Below are 22,568 nucleotides of genomic sequence, written 5' to 3' on the forward strand. Positions count from 1 at the left end.
GTCCAACGACGCAGATTGCGCATCAACGCAGAGCGGAGTTCCATTAGCTGCGTCGGTACTGGGATGTGCAACGCCTGTATATGTGTGGGTGGAATATCTGGCCCAAGAGCGAGTGCAGCAGCGGTCAATTTAGGGTAATTTGTTGCAACGATTTCATCGCGACATGATGCAGCTCGCTGCAGCAGTTCACCGCCTGTGCAAAGCCCCTTGCTTCGCTCATAAAGCGCGTTTAACGTGTCTTCCATTATCGTGCTCTCGTTTCACGTCCTGCCTTACGATACACGTGCAGTTCGAGTCGCCACTTCCTGTTCGATTGGTGAAGAACGCTGCGTGATCCTGATTCTTTAGATTTCGTGTTGATATCCCCCCTAGGAAAGGAGCAGCAATTGGCTGGATTTTCAGTATGTTATATCAAAGTTCTCATGGACACGAGTCCCAAAAATTAACAGTTTCGAGATATAGGCTTCCGAAAGGGGTGAATGGATTTTTTTATATCAAGGGATTACGTGGTTTCTACGAATTAAGAAGGTTCAAGAGGGACTTGAAAACAAATGTTTCGATCAAAAACTGCATAGCCGATTCGCAGAGATTTCTCACAGGCGTGAAAAACAGAACAAGTCGATTATTGCTAGAGTCGGAGGGTCTCGTTTTTCGCGCTAAATCCGATGCTGCATCTTCTTCCGGTAAACCAGCGAGTTCGTGGATGAAATCGATGCATCGATGGAATCAATCGCAGCCTTCTACCTATCTTTGAGAATCGACCCCGTAGTTTTTGAGTGATTCGTTTGTTTTCAAGTCCCCTTCAAGCTATATAATCCATGAACATCACGAAATCGATAGATATCAAAAAGTCTGTAAACTTTTCTTTCGGTATACGGAAATCGAAATCGAAAATCGGTATACGGAAATGTGGGGAACTGCGTGTGGATTGGAGGAAAAATCAACGGAGCGCTAATCGGAAGAGAGATGTTTGATAATTAGTGATACAGCAGAGGTTAAATTAATTACACCAGCAGGTGGTTTAATCAGCCGTGAGAAAAGCAATCTTCTCAAACGGGAACCACGGATGAGCGTTCATCCCGAAACTCTCTTCCACATAATATATGACGGGGTGTCTATGTACTTGCAGACACACACGTTACACACGTATACATCCAAGAGCGGCAGCGAAGTTGCTTCGAGACCGAAGAAAAGATCGACCGCGCGTTTTGCGGAAAAGGAGAAGGCCGGAGGAATAACGTTTATCGAGCAATCTAATTGACTCAGTCAAGATGGCGAGAAGGACCTTTAATCCCCCATCATTCAGGCCTGTCTCTTATTCCCCGGGCTCAACGGATCCGTGGAAAAGGTACAATACATAAGCGCGCCTCTCGAAATCACCCGCATTCACATCCCGGCAAATATAATCCGAAAACCGCCATCTTGTACAGCGAAAGGCGTGACAAAAAACTCCAACAGCGGATGATTTCTCAAATTTCTGTAGAAATTTGCCCCGAAACAAAACTGCCCCGGATCCCTAGGCTGTGTTTTTTCTTCGGGTGTGTTTTCTCTTCCTGCGCCCCTCTGACGCTGCCCATTTACCATGTATATCTATAGCTCGCTGCTGAGGCTCGAAACTAGAGGGGTAGTTTTACGAAGCACGTCCTCGGGCTGATGCTTGGCCTCTTTTATCGTTCGCGTTTTGATTCCGGTTACGACGTTGCGTGTATTATATTCCATAGGTATGTATAGGCGTATGTATGTACGCATCCACGTACATACAGCCATAAAAATTCTTCCTTATTCTCTTCACCGCGCGTATCTTCAGATAAGGAGGAGAGAAAATAGGGTAAATTGAGAAGCTCGCAGTCGTGTTTTCGTGAAAACCAACCGCTGTTTTGGCAAACATTTTTCAACACCAGAGGGGAGGGGGGATGAAAATTCATTGCTGTGATTTTTCGACCCGGTTGATTTCGGGGATGAAACGTGTTTTTTAAGCGGTTTTTTTTTTTAGATTTTTATTTACCGAAACCGGGGAAAGTACTCAAAAAATGGAAACATAAAATTTACCAAAAACATCCCATGCAGCTGAGAAAAAATATTTTTTTGCAGACCTGTATTATTAATGGCTAAACAGAACCCAACTCCCAGTGGCTGTTAAAACGAGTTTACGTCTTATTAGCGAACAGATTGTAGGGTTAAATTACAAGCGATAAAGCGAAGGGTTCATTCTACAGGATTGGGAAGATGGGCTCTTTGGAGCGTATAACCAAATCGGCATCGTCTGATTAATTAACAGATGTCCGCGCTTGGATATACACGTATTTAGAGGTGCGGGGAGGGAGGATTCAAACCCAGGTCCAAGGAATCGCGGGCAGCAGGAGTTTGCGATAGTTTAAACAGTAGGTATAGCATCCGGACAAGGCGGGCGGCCTGGCAGAGACTCGGATTAATCGAGCAAGTTTACGGTCCAAAGGCGATTCGGCAATTTTAGGGAAAGTGGTAAATTCGATTCAACAAAGCCCCGCGTCGAACCGAAAAGTCAATAACGAAGCACGCTGCCATTCTGCTGTTTACTTTGGCTAGGGAAAATCTTATCGCACCTGCGGCGCGGTCGTTACGCTGCGTTTAACCCCTTGAGTTATGGTGGCAAATATTCTGACCACCGATTTTATATCCATTATATTGTATGTTTAGAGAACTTTTCAACCCATTTTTTGCTGTTTCTGATAGTATACTAATAGGTTTTCAACACAAAACAATGTAATACATTATTGTTGGAAACAAATTGATTGAAAAACATTGTGAAAATTGAAGAAATCATTCATTTCCGTGAAAATCGCCTCCTGTGTTTTACAGAAATTACAAGTTTTTGGGATCTATGATTAGGAAGCTGAAATCGGATTTTAGAAATTCAAGATCGCGGATCCAGTATGGCTGATGAAAATTTCAAATTCAATCGAATCCGGAAAAAAAAACTCTGTTCGGAAGTTTTTAGGGTCGCTGATTACGAATCTGAAATCAGATTTTGAAGAATCAGTATGGCGAATCCAATCAGCGACCCTGAAAATCCCTGCATGGAGTTTTTTGACCATAGTCGATCAAGTTATAAAGTTTTGTCGACCATATTGGACCCACCATCTTGAATTTTCAAAATCTGATTTCAGATATTTAGTCAGCGACCCCAAAAACCGGAGAATACCATCTTGTTACAAAAGTTGTCATCCGCACAATAATGTGCGACTCAAACGCTCGATTTCTCGTGACTCTACCGAGTTAAGCCGAGTTTTAAAAATTCATACCTAAAAAGTACAATAATTGGATCGAAGACGATATGTATTTCAATAATCTATAGCAGATAATTTATCAATTCAAAAAAAACTAATCGATTGTTCCAATATAAATAATTCTATTTCAAACAAAGTTTTCTTGCTAGAAGTGAATAATTTAATAATTTCAAATACTGAAATGTCTTTCGAGGACTATGGGAGTAAATTATTTCATTGGATTCAAGTACTGGTTTTTTTTTAGTGTAACATTTCCCTTCTATAAAACCAGAAATAGAAATGACGATATACTTTTAACCGTGAAACACCCACAGCTGCAGCTGGCAGTGTGCATATTTACATGCTCCGGAGTGATACGAAAGGTTAGAGGTAAAACACGAAAGGTTAAGGGTGGCAAGTTCAAGGTTTACGATATAACGGGGTGCAGAGTTCGTCTCGTGACTGAAATTCGTTTCAAGATGTGTACCGTCGCTTCGAAAGTGTGTAGAAACGAAAACATGACTGAACTACAAAGTTTAAAAAAATTTAACCAAACCTCACGAAGACGAAAAACGTCTCTTGCGATGTAGAAAAAAATGTTTAAGCACTGAATGTCAACAGCGCACATCCGGCTACTAACATAGTCAGAGAAATTATAGGTACCTGTATTATTCTACACGAGAGGGACGCTTTGGATCAGAAAAAAGTATCAGCGAAAAAAATCATCTATAATTTTTGTGCTTCATCGATACGAAAACGAGCAAATTACCGTACCGAAGCATTATTTATGATTGAAAAATCATCGTAATTGTAATCCGATGAAGAAAGTTCGTGGCACAGTTTTTACGGATGACTCTTTATTTTCTCCCCCCGTCGCAACGTTTCGCGTCGAGTAAGGCACGGTATTCGAAAGTTAATATTCTGTGATGATACACGAATTTTCAAAGGTATTTCAACGAGCGTATACCGCAGCCGAGCGGCGACAAAGGGAAACAAGCTGCCTGATGTGTTTCAAGCGAAATTACCAGCGACAAGGCCGTCCTTTATTGTATTACGATCCTCTCACTTTCGCCCGTGTATACATATTACAATATAAACGCGGGGTTATTTTCAATTTTTTGTTTTCATCGAACTGAAATAACACTGCATTTCAAGAAACATTGGCAAGAGAAAAATAAAAAACAATGCATTTGAAACGCAATTTTGACAAAGCACCTGCTGTTTATCTAAAATTCTACATATAATATTGCACGAAGGTATACATGTGTTAAAATTCTGACGTATTATAAACAAGTCTGTAAGTCGAGAATCGACCCGGATGGGATCGATGGAATAGGGGCAAGAAAGCGGGAGGGAGAGAGAGGAGAGAGAGAGAGAGAGAGAGAGAGAGGAGCGGCAACCGCCGCCACCTTCCCCCGGCTTTAAATACAACCTCGCTAGGGGCAGTAAAGGTCAAGGTTAAGCTATTTGCTGCCACACCACGGCCAGGGGCGCCTTCTGCGTTGTGATACGAACCCCAACCTTGCAGACCGAACACTCGAGATTCCCGACTTCTGGAAGGGTGAACGTGGAGGAGGGTGTACTCGACGTGTCGGAATTTGAACCCCTCGAGTTACAGGGATTAGAACCGACTCGCGCTGCCTTAAGAGAGGAAAAGTACGCTTCAAGTTCACCCGAAAGCCATGCCTGCGTGTCAAATTGTAGAACTGCTCATAGAGTTAGAGAATCACCTCTTTATAGTTGAAGTATTGTTACTACGTTCATGGGGATGAATCGGATTTCCTGAAATTATCCACGATCATCTTGAAAACATGTTGTAGACAATAATGAATTACGTGAGTATGAAAAAACTCGCGTTTCCTCGGATAAATCAAGGCTCGTTAAAGCTTTTAATCCCGCTTCCGTCGCGCCAGCTGCGTTTGCGACCTTCAAGATCCATAAAAATCGATCGTAAATCTTAGATCTAGAATCACCGAGGAGGTAAAATAACAACAGCAGCCGTGGGCGGCGATAAACTAGGTTTTGGGAGTCGGCACTGTGACCTTGTGTAGTTAAAGCTTGCGGACGACGAGGTGTACCGACCATTCATTACATGGAAAACTTACACAAGGGAGGAAAATCAAGCGAGATAATTATTTGGGGGGTTGGTTTCCGTCCCGGGTGAATAAAGAAAAGAAAAACACAACACTCGCCCCGATTTAAAAGCATCGCGACTGTGAAAAATTCAGAGTGCCTGGTATAAGGTGTAATACAGATTGGGATGAGAATTGATCATCCGTAAAATGACGGGTGAACATGATTCGCGCATCAGAAAGATCACGGGGGGAATTAGATACCTCGAGCTTTCATCCCTCGTAAGCTCCACCGAATCCGAACTAGCCTTATTCATCCTCATACAGCTATAATCTACGTATGCAGAAACTGCAAGTATCTGCACGAGATGCGAAGCTGCATCCGGGTGAGCAGCTATGGTTGCGCTTTGAGAATGCGCCTCGGGATGAAGATTATCCAGCGTGCAGAAGAGGATAGGAGTTCCTTTGATGCGGGAGGAATGCCGAGCTGCAGCCGCATTAAGCAAACCGTATTGCATCCCGCTTTTGAGAAATTTTCAACGTGCTTTCAACGTAAGCCCAAGAAATATCCTGCGGTAATTCTCTTTAAACGGTTCAGCAGACCGGTTATTTCGCACGGAGAGAAGTTGGCCGAAAGAACAAGGCATGAGAGAATGAACGGTCAGTTATGCGACGAAGAAAAATAGAGAGAAATAGTTACATAGTTAGACAATGAGATAGATAGATAGATAGATATATAGTTAGATACTTTGCTGTAGTTGGATAGTCGTATACTTGGATAGTTATATAGTTAGACAGTTGTGCAGCTAGACAGTTGGATAGTTAATTTTACATCTATCGCAATATTAGACCAAACGCGGACCATTACAAACAGTTGTTCCATGATTACGGACAGTGTACGTGAGTTACGAACTTAAGAGTAAGACTTAAGAGACAGAGTGAAAGAAATTCGCGAGTCAAAAACTGTAGAATAAAACTAGAACCATTAACAGACGCAATGTTATTCGTCAACGGGGCAAATAAACATCGACGATTTTATGGGTGTGGTGTAGTATAACATAACTGACGAAAGTAAAAACCTACAAATTCCGGATAAAGTTTTTACAGGAATAGTTGAGGCGCAGTGTTCACCCGGTGAGAATGCTTCCAACCCCGCTTCGAGTTACGATTATACGCTTCTACAACCGAGGTCGATCGAAAATTGATAATCGAAAACTGTAAGGTGAGAACAGCAGGCGCGTACACACGGAACATGACATGTAGGTATAGTGGAGTCGCATGCGCAATAAATATCGACATTACCCGCAGGCCGAGGCTTGAGACCGCCATTTTGGCCGTTACTCCCGGTAGCTTCATCCCCTGTTTTCCCTATTTGGCATCAACGAAGCTCTCAAAGATGTTCGGAGTCCAGGAATGGCCTGAGAGGCCGAGAGCTTCTCATCTCCGTATTCCCTTACAAAACCCGGACAGCTGCACGGCTCACCTTTAACTACCGTTTCGGTGACACCGCAATCCATAACTTGAAACCAGACACCATGAGCTTACTGCGTCCCGATATCAACGTCGAATCGATTTAACCTCGAAACTTTAGCAACGACTCGCTGGGATTATCCGCCAACATCGAAGGTCACTAGCTGTAATAAATCACCATCTCTTCCAGGTCAGACTCTCTGGCTAATCTGGGTTGACGTTCGGAGTGAAGCAGGGAGAAGATTTCACCGCTTCGTTTGGATTAACCTGTTTTTATAGAAGAGAGACTATCGACGGTGGCGAGAAAATATTCTAACTGATGGGTAACCACTGATAAAACGGTATGAAATTTGCGGGAAATACCTAGTCTGGAAAGGTATACAATTGTATGAAATGGTTGTGAAATACGTGACGATCGGGGAACTAACACATTGAGCAGTTACCTCCTCGACTTTAACAATGCTACAATGGTAAACCTCACTCGGTTCGCTACCGTGGCGTAACTATGTTCTCGTACTTCGATCAACCTTTACCACGGAAAGTCCGAAATACATCGATCAGTGATTAGAAGATGCATGGAAAACAGTTGACGATGAGACACGGTGCATTTTCCCTAATATTTGGTTAAACTTAGTACACGATATTAATTCCAAACCACCGAAACAGTGAGTTATGTGGTACTTTCTGTGATAACTTGACTTGCGACGTGGGAAACTCGCGCGAAAGTGTCGCTTGGAAGGAATGGGGTTGTCCCAAGAGCTGGAGACAAGTTCTCGCATGCTGCTTCGTAAATAAGATGCTTGCGTTAAAGTTTTAATGAACCTCGAAGAACCTTGCTTGCAGACTGTATTATACGGACGTGTGTAGTGGTAGTATGCATGGGTCTGATGAGATTCCCGGAGAATATTTTCAACCTACAGCAACAACCTCGGCTGGAGTAGTTGTGTAGTGCCCGCAAACAGTGTGCTTGAAGTCGTTTTAACCGTGTGTTAACAAAACGTTTTTTGCTCCCATTGACCGACCCTTTCGTATTTCATCTCTTTTTTACTCCCGGATTAATCATCAAGCATTCCTCACATCTTTGAGCTCGAGTAGTTCAACCCTGCGACCAATCGTTGAATGTATGCGTGTACAAACGCGTGGCGTACTTTCTCGGTTCCATTTTATCACGGTTCTCTCGTCAAACAAAAGTACCTTCGACAAATGAAGTGCCGAAAGACCCGGGATGAAAAGAGTTTGAAATGACGTTTACACCGAATAAACTCGACACGTTGACCGGGTTTTGTTGTATAATAATTACCCGTCGTTCGTTGACAACCGCACAAAGTTTTGAGATGAATGCATCCTCTCTCTTAGACCGAAACCTGCTGGATCCAGAAATTTAAACGACAACACGGTGTGGCTGGGACTGTGATGAATAGCGAACCGCGTTCCCAGTCTAAGTTCGGTATTAAACTCAGTTTGGTGGCTTCCGTTGGCCGGAAATGACGGAAAGTTCAAGGCAATATTGCGGAATTAGGGTAACGGCGTAGACCGTACACATCGTGGTTTCAAAAATATGGTTGTTTCGCACTTGTTATCGGAATGGGAAAAGTTCTAGCCGCTGCACACGCTCCTCGCAAGAATTTCGTTCCGATGCTTTTTCTCCGTCCCGCTAACTTTCCGTCTATCCCACTTTGCTGTGCGAATTGCGCGCATATATCAACCCCGTCGTATTGACTTGAAAAGCACAAGACATCGCGTTGCGTTACCGCCCCTATTAACCGTTGGAAACGTATCTTCGAATCCACGTTTTACCTTGCGACATTTTGGATTCGCACGAGGCAAACGACGGATCTCCTCACCTGACCGCCAAAGCTGCGTTCCACGAAACCGAAAATACGGGAAGGTGAAAATTTATCCGGAGTTCCAGTTCACCGAGGGTGCAGGAAAAGGAGACGAGGGATGGAAGGAACCCGGACAGCCGGCGATTTCATCAAGATTTGAATTAAAACGTATCATTATTTCGGAGCTCTCATTCTCTCTCTCTTTCACTCTCTCTCTCTCTCGCGGAAGTAATCAGTGAAACTGCTTGCGACAGCTTTTGTTCTCGAATATCCCGTCAACGAACGAACAACGAAACACCCGCTGCTCTGCACCAGAGAAGAGAACTCAGGCTCGAATCTAGACACTTCCTGGCTATGCAGTTCCACTCTGAACACATATAGCTATCCAATATATACATATATATATACTCAGTTCGGTACAGTTTCACCTACGTGCAGCAGTGGCTCCAAGTCTAAACGACCGAAGCGTTCTCGTTATAAAATGGAACCCGCGATTCAGCGCCTCGTTCCGAAGCCGAGATTGAAATTCATTTACCCCGATGAAATTGGCCCTGTCGCGCCTTTTTTCAATACTCAAAAACCAATCCATTGTCCGCCGTGTACGGAAGATTCGTACGGTAAAATAACCGATAAACTTTTTGATTTTATCCGATCTTCCGTTGCTTAAATAATTTCACGTTATACTCGATAGTCGGTACTCGATAATAATTGATTCACTGACCATACGTACATGCTTTTGAAATTGCAATAGGATTCTAATTGTAAATCTTCTGGGTTAGTTAAAAAAATCGGAATATAATGACACTGAGTAAATAATTCGACTTGAATGTAAAATTAATTCTACGATTAACAATCATTATCTGAAAATTTGACGCTAGACAAATGATGTGAGATTTTTTCCGTGAATTTCTGGAACTGTTTTTCACCGCGATATCTGATTTCTGACACGACTTCCCAACCGTGTTTCCCGATTTTCGATACAAGGTCAACCCGTAATTCCGATTTAAAACGGGCTTGTCGTTCGGCATTATTTGGAAGTGAAATAAGCTTTTTGGCTCAAGCAACAAGACGACTCCTTTCTCCCCTGCAAAATCCGGCCTTCAAAGCGTAAGCCCGGCTTCTTACCGATCCCTTTCGGATGATGCATGAGCTTTTTTCGGGGTCCTTTGAACCTAGCTATTCAGATACCTGATTTCATTTCCTCGGAAGCGTTGCAATGGAAATGGGGAAAAGCGCGTTTCATGGGGAAATTTTAAGCACACGTTACTTCCAACTGTAATGCGAAAGTTGACCTGTCTCGCAATCATTTCGAACCCATTTCGTTTCCTCGCAACCGATATCGCGTGTCCTATAAATCTTTACACAATCGTGCATCCGGGTGCATACAATAATCTGGGATAATTAATTACGCCGGCTCTGTGCTGTGAGCAATTATAATTCAATCGCGAATATCACGTGCAGGGTGAAACGTTTGAACGGTGATTTTCTTAATCTAGTTACTTAATGGTATATGTGTAATTTAACAGGCAAAGAAAGGTGTACAGAAAAGTGAATAATACCAAGCCTTTTAATCGACAATTACATGACAATTATCTATTTACTGTAAAAGAGAGTTCAATAATTTAATACATGATTAGTATTTGATCCACTCTTTGAATATTTTTATTGTATTACTTATTGAACTTATTTAAGCATTTCTTTTCTACATTGGCAATTATTTTTTCCTTGCACACGGCCTATCGCCACATGTTCATTTCAAGTTTATATTTCAAAGGACACGTAATCTGTCCGTCTATACTTTAAATAAATAAATAAACAATACGTTGAGAATCATCGTATATTAAAACGGGAACATAAAATCATACGACAAAAACAGAGAGAGAGAAAAGACTACTCACCGATCGCTTGGCGCTCAGCGGTGGAGTCCTTCTCTCTTGGGGGAGGATAGCCTGTGCAGGATCAAATCACGAATGCAACAACGAGCCTCGGTACAACGATTTTACAGTGAAACCGATCGTCGCATACGCACGTCGATAGTAATTCAACGACGAAATTACGATTACGAATTACCGGTCATCGAACGATTGTTATTGCTCCGATGTTTAACGAGAGAGACAACAAAGGATCTTGTTTCCTTCTCTACAAACCGGCCAAGCGAATAAAGCTGTTTTGCCGTTGTCGGACAACGCGCAGCGTTCGGTTCGCTGTACCACGTGAACAACAACAACAACAATAACGAGAACAGCAACGAAAATGACGGTTAGACGCGAGGGGACGTCTTTCAGACGGCGTCTGGTTCACACTGGTATATGGAGCTGATTTCGTGACGGTTTTTACGGAGAGTGTAAGGGTGGCGCTCACGCTGCACTAGCTGACCGAGGATTATGCGGCGTAGACGATGATACAACCTGTTCGACGTCTCGACGCGAACAGCGCGCGCCGCGCGAAACCTCTTGGCTATATAACGCGGGCGTAGATTTCTCGTGACGTCACCAAAACAGTACCGAACGCAGCGCCGTCGGACGCGTTACGTCACTGCGCGTTGCCCGGGAAACGACGGCGCAAATCCCGGCGCGATACTACCGACGCCACCCTGCATCCACCCTCCCGGGACGCGGGAGCTGAATCTGCACCCCCTGACGGTGCCCCGCGAATACTCGACACTCGACGCCCCTGACCAACCCCTAAATATGCAGCGAGGAGTGCGGCGAGGAAACACCCTTATTACTCGAAAGCGAAACATGCGATATTTACTTCGTTGAGAAGGAAAGGTTCTGACTGGATTATGATTTGAGTCTTGAGTCTGGTGGGTCGCACCTGGGTAGAATCGCGCAACGGCCACACGGGGTGAAATTCACCCCAAAGGCGACATTTTTTTTCGAAAATATATAAATATAAAATGTTACATATTGTTTAAGGGTCGCAGAAATAGCTCTGGCAGTTTTCCTAACAAAAAATTATTGTTTAAACATTGGCGAACATCGGAAAAGTTGAAGAAAGTGCGAAAAATTTCTAACAAAAAGGCACTTATTTCGCATGAAGAATCGCGCCACGAGGTTGGTAATATCAATTTTATCCAGAGTGAAAACAAGACTATAAAATGAAACTACACGTCAACAGTTCTATATTTGGGGCTGTCCATCGGTTCAAACAAATTTCTGTATTGTTATACAGCCAACGAAATTCTAAGTTTAACTTAAGACACTGTCTCGTTTGCCCTGATTAATTCCACAAAATCGAATCGGCTTTTTTTCTTTCAGTAATAAAGTACATCATGCAAGAAAAAAATAAAGAGCTATCACATTTTGCCCCGAATGTAAACGAGGCGAAGAATTTGTTCGTAAAATAAACAAAATGTAGATTTCTATGTATTTTTTTTTTAATATTTCGTTATAAACCAATATATTGCTGTCGTGATGCCGTTTAAAAGAAAATCACTCGAACACATTTTTACGTTACAAAAAGGATAGAAATTTGATGGATTTCATCAAACATCGCGAGAGCTTTCCGAGCAATTAAGAAATTACTTAAGTGTGAGAAAAAATTCGAAAGCGTATGATCAAAATCAGCCACTAACGATACTAACCAAGTTTTGATTATTTCGGAAGTTATTGCAGAAAACTGTGAATTTTGTACATCGTATTCTTAAGAAATGCGAAGTGCATTAAAGCGCAGCTGTATTGCCGAAACCACACGAATTGAGTAGTTGAAATAGTTTCTGCAGGTATACGTAGCGTAATATGCTGCGGAAGAATTTGTGGAATTCGCGGTGATAATCCGCGATGAAATGCGAACGATGATCAGAACTTTGCCAGTACCAATAATTCGTATTATACTTACATATACCCATTATATACCCATTTCAACGAAAACTCGACCATATACAACCGTAGATCATTTTATCGGTAAAATATACTTTAGGGTGTGTCAAAAAAAAAAAAAAAAAATTTCTCTTTTTCAAACACAAATAAAAATTGCGTTATAGCATCTCAAATAGTACATCTCCGGCAAATATGAACTCTTAATATTAATATTTAGAGATGCCTATTTTATTTTTTTCATTTTCTATTTAAATGATACGTGAAAAAAAAAAATGGAAAAATTGTACGTGTTATTTAAATTGATAACGGAGATAAAATTAAATAGGCATCTTTAAGTACCAATATTAAGAGCTCATATTCGGCTGATATATTCTATTTGAGATGTTCTACCGAAATTTTGATGTGCGTTTGTAGATAAAAAAAAAAATTCCTATTTTGGGCCCACCCTAATATACAACGTGTAGGAAGAAGAATGCGAACATAATTTCCAAATCGCCGTAAAGAGAAGAATTTTTGCTAGTGTAATAACGGTGACCGCTGATCCTGCTTCAAGGCTAAATTACAATTCGTTAAAACGTAACAGTTATGGGTCGTTAAAAAGCACATGAAACCGGGTAAAAAATTAGGAAAGGACAAATTAGCGAGGCGTAGGTAGGCGAAAAATTCGTCAAGTTAGTCGTAATAAAAAAAAAAAAAAAAAGAGAGAGAAGGGACGAGGAGCAATTTACCTTCGTCCTGTCGACACCTTCGTATTGTACATACCAGTTTTTAAACCGGCGGCAATTAGCCGCTATAATTATAACAACCACTCATTCGAGATGACCGATCTTCTGCTGATTCATCTTACATTTTTGTATTCTCCTTTTTTTTCTTCATCTTCTTCTTTTTTTCTTCATTCTCTTACCCTCGTCACAACAAAATATCGCACTCCGTGGTCACTTCGGCCGTCAGTCGTCGAGAGCGGTTTCAAATTCAGCTCACAGGTGCCGAGGGATCGAACGATGAATTATCACCGCCGAACGAAACGGCCGCTTGCCAAGTATGCGCATATAGCGCGAGTAAGCATGTGAAGGCGGTTGTGATAATTCATTACAGTCATCGAAACACACAATCGAACGATTTTTCTACACAAGATAAGATCAAACAGACCCGAGCGATATGCGTTAGAGACGATTAATCGAAGTGGACGAGAATTAAAAAGGCTGTTGGAGTCATTTTCTTCACGATAAAATGTTTCTTTAGAAAGTACGCGCGTATGTGCCAAGTTCGTTGTTTTTTGTTTGGATAAACAGTACTTGCAGCATTTTTTCCTTCTTTTTTTCAACCGTCAAGAAGTCAAGCACGTAGAATAAATCTTGGAGAGCGATTTAGCCGTTGCACTGAAAAATCCGTACGTGGTTACGTGTCTGCATGAACGATGAGGCGTATTTACCTACACTTTATCCAATCCCAAGTTACGTCGATGAGATATTGCGCAAGCGGCATACTGTAACATCGGCCGTTCGATCGGTTATCGGAAACCACGTACACGTGGATTAAATCTACAACCGTGACTATAACAATATCAGCCCGTGAAGTTGACGCTTGTCGTTAAAGTCGTTGCTTCGGATTCTACTCGGAGTATTAAAGATCACCGAGATACTGTACAACATGTACCTACACAACGCCTCTTATCTGACGGTAGTTGAATTTAAACATTTTGTGATATTTTTAATGGCATATTTAATGGGCAATTTTATATTAAAAATGCGCATCGTTGCAACAACTGTTTAGATATAAGGTTGGAATTGCAAGGAAATGAGATAAAAGTAAGTATTCTTAGTGAAATTAAAGTTGCTAATAATGTATTCTCCCTAATTGAAACGGAAAATTAGTTCATTTTACTCGTTGTATTTTTGTTAGCTAAACGACGTCTGAACGTTAATTTATTTTTCCATCGATGTGAACTTATCGCAATTAACAGTTACAAGAATATATTACAGCAAAAGTGACGGTAATAAAAAATATTGGTAACAGATACTAGATTTTCTGGTTACAGATAAAAAAATAATCGTCATTTTTCTTTTTACTTAGAACTTTAATTTTTGGTTACGATAAGTAACGAAAATAACGAAGGACCGTGTATTTGTCGCAGCTTGAAATTTCTCTCGGTGTATAAATACATGGGTCGTCAAACGACGAGTCGTTTCGTTATTCGACGAGCGCGATGCGGCGCTTTTTTAATTTCCTTTTCCTCAGTCGAGCCTTTGTTCACTTCAGCACCAGCCGATAACGCCGGAGGCCGCAATTGACCGGCTCCGCCTTATCGATTAATTGTCAAACGTGCGATTTTCAATACCTCGACATTTATCTGCACCCTGCACATTAGAGTCCCGATATGCGTGTCCAACACAGCCTCTAAACGCGATTACGTTTCAAGGCCTACCAAAATCAGTTGCCGAAGCGTTAATTTGCACGTTGTCAAAACGACGAGAACTTAAAAGCTTTAAGGTGGTACAGCTTCGGCGGTCTAAGATCATATCCGCGTCATGCCACCATTTTGTTATTAATTTCAGTTAAAGAACTCTAAAATCTTCTTGAAACTATAAATAATAAAGCCCTTGAACTCAAATTGCTCCGAGTGTTTTCATTTTCGTTGAAAATAAAAAAAATAAATAAACAAATAAAAAAAACTCCAAATATCGGTATGATTTTAGACCGTCGAAACTGCACCTCACCCGCTCATTAAGCTCCTCGTCACTGAAAAATATGGCAGAAAATAAATTTACCGCTGCTTGTAGCAATCGTGACATATTCACGTAACGTTTCTGCTACGTTGTTGAGGTTGTGTAACGCGTGACGATGCGGAGGAACGTTCAATTGTTAAGTTGAACATGTTTTTCACCTTGTCATCGGTCGACGTGTGAGTATATGCAATATACCTACAATACGTGTGTATGTATGTACGTTGTTTTAACGCGAAGAATAAATATCAGCATTGTGGAACAAGGGGGCAGGAAAAAAAAAAAAAAATAACAGAACAAAGTAAATTCGGTTAAAAACGAGAGTGTAACAATTTTTTTTTCTTATCGTTGCTATTCTTCAGCCTCGTTTTCGTCCATTTCTTTTTTCATACATATTAATAATACGTACGTACGTATACGCCCACCTTGTATACTTACTGCGTGACAGAAAACTTATGGCCCTTCACGTCTCGCATCTGCAGGCATTGACTGATATACTAGAGATATACGCGTGCTCAGCTATCTGTACAATTTGACAAGTGAGGTGAACGTCGACAAATGAGAACAGCGATCGTGAATTATGAATGAGGTTCTTATCTAGACGGTTTCGAATAAAAAAAACGTTCACCAAAATACCCTCGCTTATGTTGGAAACCAATTTTCTATCAAAGAACGTTTCAAAGACAGGAATTCGAAGTCTCGGAAAGGGTGTATGGAAAATAAAAAAAAAAGAAGAATAATCGACAGATGTGTGCTTTCTGCGTTTTCGTTTTCGGACCCGTTATTCGTCTTTAGGGTCACTGTCCGTTAGCTTTTCTTCTCCTACCCGCGATGCTTGTTTTTCCTTCTTTTTCTTTTTTTTTTTTTTTTGCAGTCGTTTCGGTAAACTCCGGCCCCTCTTGATTCCTGAAATTTTGCCGAGGATATTAGCATCACGGCGTTTCGCCGCAAGCTCCAAAGAAGCCATTTTTAATCCCGGCTCAAAGGCGTGCTTAAACGAGATTCTTATCTTTTTGTTCCTGTTCATCCAGCCTCTCGCGTTTATTTATTTTCTTTTTCTCTTCTTCCTCTCTCATCTGTATTTTTTTTTCCTGTTCGTCGATCCCGCGGCGAAAAGAACACGACTATATCATGGCATGCGTTTGTAGATCGCGTCCGCGTGTTGAATCGAAGAATATTAACAATACCGCACAGAGTAAATCGAACTCCCGTATAGCCGTTAAAATTTTATCGCTCGCGATTGCGGGAGAAAGAAATGGAATGGCGGTTAAATGTTTTATGGCTCGTATTATAGGCGCGCATTTTCCGTCCCTCGATTCACTCGTCGAGTCCGACGTTAATCTGGATGCGGCTAGAAATGGCAGCGTGTGGATATAGTCGCGTTGACAAACAAATTTGAGGTACAAGTGAAAGGTGTAGGTAACGGGTGTAATTTAAACCCATCCAACAGAATCGCCCGCGGTTTGACTTTAAAGAAGAGAGAGAGAGAGAGAAAGGATACGTATATTTATATATAAAAGAAAATAACGTTCAACTTGTAAAAACACGACAAAAGCGCCGATTCAACCGGGTTTGTAATTACAACGAAATTAATTGAAGTTCAAAACTGGAGTGAACTGCGCGCGGATCTCGCGTTAGAATCGAGAGGTAAAGGAAAAAGGAAAAAGAACGTTTCAGGCCTTGGAAGGGGACTTCAAAGTTTTCAATTACCTTTGTTTTTATCTTGAAAAATTTTGCCGAGGTGAAATTTCACCCGAAAATTTCACCGGAGATTTACTCGGCAAGTGGCGAGGTTTTTCTTTCAGAGCAATTCTTCTCAGCGAACCGTTTGTATATGGTGCATTCCGTGCCACCTTGCTAGTTGAATACCTAAATCTCCTAAGACTCACTCACATTTCATCCACCGAATTTTCTCGATTACCGATTTATTGCTAAATTTTCGAGCAAACGGAAATTAACAAATTTGTGACAAAGACATAATTCCGAAATTGAAGTATGAAAAATATAAAATTGGAAAACTTCGATGGCTGTCAATGCTTAAGCATCGTAAATTCACCCGGAGCTCGATTTTTCGAAGAAAGCTGAAGTGCGTGATAAAAATGTGAATCGGAGGCAGTCGATTTGACGAGGAATGCCTTGTATATTCACAGGCGTCTTTTTACGGAGGTATTCAGCGCGGTGTTATACCTCTTCTTCTTATTCCCCGTTATAATTTCAACTGATACTAACGTGAGCGAGCTTTTTAAGCGTACCTGCTAGCGCGTCTGACTTGAAATATTTTCAAGAAGAAGATTTCAAACAAAACCCGCTCTACCGGCAATAATCTCAAACGGTAGATGTGTACCCACCCAACTCGACGAGCTCAACTACTATTTATAATCCTTCGCGAAAATAAGAGTCAATACTTCTGTGCAACGGCCGTCTAGTGAATAAAAAGTGATAGAGCGTAAAATTAGTCGCTGCAAGCAATTCGACCCGACGAACTTCACGCTGCATTGAAATATTCCACAGACGACGAGAGTGCATGTACATTAGGGTGCTCCTCGTTTAGGGTGTTGACGAATCCCCCACAAATTAACTTTAAATACTTCAATAACAATTGCCTAATTTTTTCAAATTTTTACCTCAACTCTAACGAGAAGAAACTTCAGTGACAAAGCGGACTATCTTAGATTTGGGGAGGATGGGGCGAAAAAAATTTGTCAACACCCTAAACAAGGACCACCTTGAAATGTGCATGAGTCGATAAACCTCATCTTTGGTTGGCGATTGTTGTTCAAAGTTAAGCTCGTCGTCACGGCTCGGTAAGCCGTGTAATCCAGACCGACTAAGGGGTTGATTACTGTTTGTTTAAACAACGGTCGAAAATCCGCCCGAGAGAAGATCATCAATCACCGAGTAGAGTCACGGCCGGTTGTCTGCTGTTTGCCAAAATAACTCCACTTCTCCTTGGTGCTGTTCTACGTTCTAACGGCGTGCGGCGACAGGTATTTCAACCCTGCAACGTAACGACAAGAGGCGGTTGCTTAATAAAGAAACGCGCTCGAACGATTGCCAACTTTTCCTCTTGGTTGTTATTGTCGAGTCGATATGCCTGCTATCCGTCATTGAATAGGCGCCATTTTTAATGCGCGAACAAATGAAAAGCGAAAAATCCGTCGTCCCACGTTTCGAGCTGTCTTCGATCTTCCAATTAGCGAGGCCAATGACTCAGCCTTTGAATCATCTTCTTCAACGTTTGACTTCCCACAGTTACAATTGGACAAATTTCTGTTGTGGTCAAGCCGCGGAGGAACTCATCAATGTCTAATACAGACTGAGACTATCGGCAGTCATTTTAGGTGGAAATGTAAGGGTTGAAAGGTCTACAGAGTTGTACCGCTTCAGCCGTCAGCGATACGAATCGATATCTAGTCGGTACCTCTTCGTTCTTGCAGACAGCGTTCAAATGGATTCTCCTTTAATCGGATTGCAAATTTCACCATTAAGCTTGATTTCGCGACTCCCACTGCGAGGATGAAAGTTTCTTCGCGTCGACGCTTTGTAAAGAAAAGCCAAGTTAGGTATAAGGCACCGCAGCCGACGAAACGGCGAGGAACGACGTTAGCCTCTTTGAAATGGACGAGAGAACTAATCGAATCAAGCTCTCCGGCGGACAACCTAATTTAATGAAACTTACTCTCGTCCCCCTCTCTCCCTCTCATTCTATCTCCGATGCGGAAGTTTATTTGTTTTTTTGCGGACGGATTGAGAGGGAGAAAGAGAGAGCGAGAGAGAGACGAAAGAGCAGAACATCAAGATATAGGAAGAATACATGAAAGGGTGGACAACCGAATGTTTTTGGTTCGGATTCACGGGTCCTGAAGCGGTTGAATTTTTCTGTTCTCCTTTCACCCGTCACCTCGACTTTGTTTTCATCCCTCAAAATTCCACCCCCGAGATATGGGAAAAGTTATTCAACTTTCAGAGAGCCTCTGAAAAGTCTCGAAGATTTGAGAGGCGTAGGACGAAACACGCGTTAAGCCTTCTTCGCAGATAAACGATCAAGCGAGTTGTGCACCCCTCGGATTAGCCCACGGGTTGGAATTAATTTACTAGCCGAAAATCCGGCGGCGTTGAAACGACCTTGAAATCGATTATCTGATAATCGCGACGGAGCTGGTGGATGTTCGAAGGGGTTGAAGGAGAGCTTAAACCTTAGGAGGAAATTCTCTCGCCATCCGAGTCATTCGTTGTATACGTATATAATACACGCCTAGATTTCACTCGGCTCGCTCGGATAATGCTCTTACAACGCTGACCTCCCGGAGGCAGGGAGTTTCCAAGATCCTGGCAAAGCCCTCGATAAGACTTTGGCAAACTTGAGCCGGATGGGGAGTAGAAAACACCATTACGCCTCGCGGGATCAAGCCAGTTATCCAACTCGTCATCCGAACCGAGCTTCCCGGTCGTTCCTCGTTGCTGGGCCCGTCTCGCGGGCTGATGAAAAGTAAATTAATGAGAAGCAGAGCCTTCCGCAAGGAAGAAGAACGACGGTTGGTCGCGTCCATAGCCAAGTCTGCGAACGCTCGTCGTCCCCTTGGCTTCCAACGCCTAGATAATAAAACGTGGGAAGTTCCGCTAGCTGGTGAGGGTTGTTGGGGGCGGACACCCAGCCACTCCGGCAGAGCGGACCACTTGCAGCCCCGCTACTCGGGAAAGCATGCATGCATTTGGGTCAAAGAATCATCAAGGCTCCATTATTCCGATGTAGTGGTCCGCGATAGCGAATGGAAGTGCCCTCTGCTCGGAGGGACTCGGCCAAACGTTGGAATCTGGGTCACGGAAGCCCTGTCCTACCCCATCCTACCCTGCAAGTGCAGCGAGAATGTCGGGGAAGTTGGCACACCGATTGTCACCCAGCGCGCCGCGGCTCCGGGTCACCCGTCACTTCCGTTCCAAACTGCTGCGGGATTACGCCACTTCTGACTCCCTGCTTTTTCTCGACACGATCAAATGAACACAATCGCAAAAAGCATGGACGGTAATTTAGTGCTTTTTTTACAGCTTAAGGGATCATCCTAGTGTAACGGGTCGTAAGATAGCTGATTTTCGCGATTTGTCTTTTTTTCGATCGTCAAACTACGCCAATCGGTCTGATTTTTTTATGTCTAATCAAAGCACTCACTCGTAAAGAACAGAAAACACATTTTTAGACTTTTCTTTCAACGGTTTTTTCTATACGTGGTTCTTGAAAACGATGAACATTCTCGAAAGAAAAGTTTTCAAGTTATCTGTCTCAAATTTGCACACAACATTCTTCGCGACATTCTTTATCGTGCTATGAAATCTTTTTTTTCGGGTATCTTCATAATTTTTTACTTTAAACTACTACTCTTATTAATTTTTTTTAACTACATCGATTCAACAGATTATCGTGCGCAGATGCAAACGCAAACGCAAAACGTTAATTAAAGCAAGTGTAACTGCGCTGCCTCAACACTAGAATTTGCTGAAACTTTGATTACAGTGCATTAACTCGAGAATTTTGCTGGTCCAGCGCATCATTTTATTCCGTGCGAACGCAAACGCGAACGCAAAAGCGCATTCAAACCCAAGCGCAAAAGTAAGCGTAAAAGGGAAAAAAAACAGCCGTGCCAAATTTACCGTTGAGTCGGCAAGATATCGATTTTTAAAAAAATGGCCGACAAAACGAAATTAAAAGCAGGGCAACAAATTGGTAACAAAAAATCACTAAATATTCCCACTCTTAATTGAATAAAAACAAATTTCAGTGGGTACGTTAACTCGAGCAGCTCAAGTCAAGCCGAGTGGTGTTTATGCAAGCCACTATTTTCAAAAAAATATATTCAGCATCAAAATCGGCGATTGCGCAATTAATTAGTAACAAAAGCGCAAACTTGACTTGTTTTCTACGATTGTCCTCATTTGGTTGTGTCGTTCTCAAAGTCGTAAAACTGCTCGCAGTATGAATATACAAGCGGCATTGAAATGTTGCGATTTGGCTCCCAACTTCACTGCGTAGATGGTAATGGAGAACCGAAAGACTCGCAAGTGCAGAGAGGATGATTAAATGGACTCTTCTCTGCCAGTTAGGTCACCGATCACCCGAAGTAAATCTTGTACTGTGACATCCGATTAATTGTAACAAGTCTGCGAGCACTTCCGAAGCTTTTCAGGTTCACCCCAGAACCGACTCTTTCAATCGAGTCCAGTCCAGTATCACCATCCATGCTTCGGAAGAGGGGTTGAATCGGGAGGGAGGCATATGAACTGTGGTGATAAACATATATTACATCAGTACAATCGCGGAAGCGTGAAAAAACATAGCCCCATAGATTGTGGCAACCGATGCTGAAACTGCCGCATGAATTCCAACTCCATCAAAATCCAAGCTTTTCCATAGGTATTTGTGTAGAGTATGTAGGAGCTTTACGGACGATTGGAGATACGGGCGAATCGCGAAGCAGTTAACGTCCGAGATGACAAATTGACGATGGATATGAGAGTCGATAAAGGTGGTGCATAACCGTTGATCAGCCAACACGGAGAACAAGCGAAGCTGCGCTCGATATGCGGAATGGAAGAAGGCTTATCGGATCAGTACAACGGCGCATGTTGTAACATTTGAGAGTTTGCAGCAAGGCGTCCCCGAGGGATAATACCGCCCGTCAGAGGGGAGATTTTGCGTTGTACGAAGATCGGGCTTTTGTCGGGATGACACGTTCCGCTCATAAGCACCAAGCATCTATTGGGTTTGAGGTACAGAGAATTGTTTCGGTTCATTCCGCCGTGAAAAAGAATCAAGTCGATACCGTAAACGGATGAGTAGCGATGAAAATCAGCACACGATTTACGGCGGCATTTCGTCTTGCGAAGATACCGGTCGGTATTTACGTCGAGAATGATGACGGTCATGATGGAGTGGCGGGAAAATTTGGGGCTTGCCGAATGGTCCTACTTGGCGAATTACTTATACACGTTTGTACGCAACGTCTGAGCGTGTTCGCTCAACCCAGTATCTCGCATTCTGCCTTGAAATGTTTCGCAGGAAGGTGTCACGACGGAATTCAATTTCATCTCTAGTCCGCCTTGTCGTGTTTGTCTCGATGGCGGTGCAGGTGACGACAGGCAGCGTCGAATTTCAGCAAAATACTTACCCCCAGTTAGGAGTAGAAGAATTTTTTCACCAGCCAAAGAATTTGGCGAGTAATTTCAAGCGACGAAATTACGCGAATATTCAAATCGACGTCTTCCTTGGCTCCAAGGTAGGTACTCCCATCCGCTCGTATATATCAGACCAATACAATTATCGATCGAAAACGTGTTTCAGACCGCAGACTACAGGCTGGTGGATCTCATCGTCAAGGACTGTTCGGTCGAGAATGTACTGACAGTGAGCGGCTGGTCA

At 42.5% G+C, this 22,568-nt stretch overlaps 1 protein-coding gene across 1 annotated transcript in view; it reads right to left on the bottom strand.

Annotated features, from left to right (window-relative positions):
- Positions 1 to 11,032, bottom strand: part of LOC107225437 (protein Tob1) — a 120,655-nt gene extending 109,623 nt beyond the window's left edge. The window contains exon 1 of the mRNA XM_046741319.1: positions 10,512 to 11,032. The gene's annotated coding sequence lies outside the window, so the exon portion shown is untranslated. The remainder of the gene's footprint in view (positions 1 to 10,511) is intronic.
- Between the last annotated feature and the right edge of the window lie 11,536 nt (positions 11,033 to 22,568).

The sequence above is a fragment of the Neodiprion lecontei genome, chromosome 5 (genome assembly GCF_021901455.1).
Source record: "Neodiprion lecontei isolate iyNeoLeco1 chromosome 5, iyNeoLeco1.1, whole genome shotgun sequence".
In the NCBI taxonomy this organism is placed as follows: domain Eukaryota; kingdom Metazoa; phylum Arthropoda; class Insecta; order Hymenoptera; family Diprionidae; genus Neodiprion; species Neodiprion lecontei.